The following is an 818-nucleotide window of genomic DNA, read 5'->3' as shown; positions in this document are numbered from 1 at the left end:
ATAATCCCAAATTTAGGATATAAAATCTCCCACACCAAAAAACTTACTATTGGGTAACGCCGCTTCGAATTTTTCACAATTAAGCAATTGTCAAAAATCTGCTTTTTAATCAAAAAGTTGTTTATTGAAACTACCTTCTTTTTTGTATCATGGTTTTACAGGCTAACCTAATATTCGCGGCTTGCGTTTTGGTTCGCATGCCGTCGAATTTGTTTTTTTGCTTCACCCGAAATTGACTTGCATGCGTTTGCATTTGATTTCATTGAGCGAAACGTCAAATCAAAATGTCACGCAGAACAAAAATTGGAAATTGAGTTAGCTTCATACGCACGCCGTTCAATTTCGGTTGATCTCATACAAGTTGCGTGTGCATGGGAAATTTTTGACAATAAATTGGCGGCGTGCGTGAATATTAGGTTAGCCTGTTACCTTTAAATATTTGTATCATGGAGAAACCCGTAGAAACTTCAAGTCGTTATCGAAATTTAGGCACAGTAAAAATCGGTAGTAGACCGCAACCACTTGAGTTACATTTTATTTTTTTATTTATTTTATTTTATTTTTAGTTCACTTCATGATACAAATATTTAAAGGTAAAACCGCTCGCTCAATTCGTCCGCCATTGGGTTTTTTTGGCGTTTGCTAGCATTTTGAGTTTACTCTCTCGAAATAATTCAAATGTCTAATAAATTCAAAATAAACAAATGAAAATTTATAATTTGAAAATTTATTTATTTAAATGTGAGAAGAACTTAAAGTTTTATAGAAGGAAAATGAGATGCTGCTTTAGCGGCTGCGCTAATACCGTTTTTACCTGC

Source organism: Rhagoletis pomonella, unplaced genomic scaffold, assembly GCF_013731165.1.
Source record: "Rhagoletis pomonella isolate Grant_MI unplaced genomic scaffold, Rhpom_1.0 Rhpom_scaffold_00003, whole genome shotgun sequence".
Classification (NCBI taxonomy): Eukaryota; Metazoa; Arthropoda; class Insecta; order Diptera; family Tephritidae; genus Rhagoletis; species Rhagoletis pomonella.
This window is presented reverse-complemented; position numbering follows the sequence as displayed.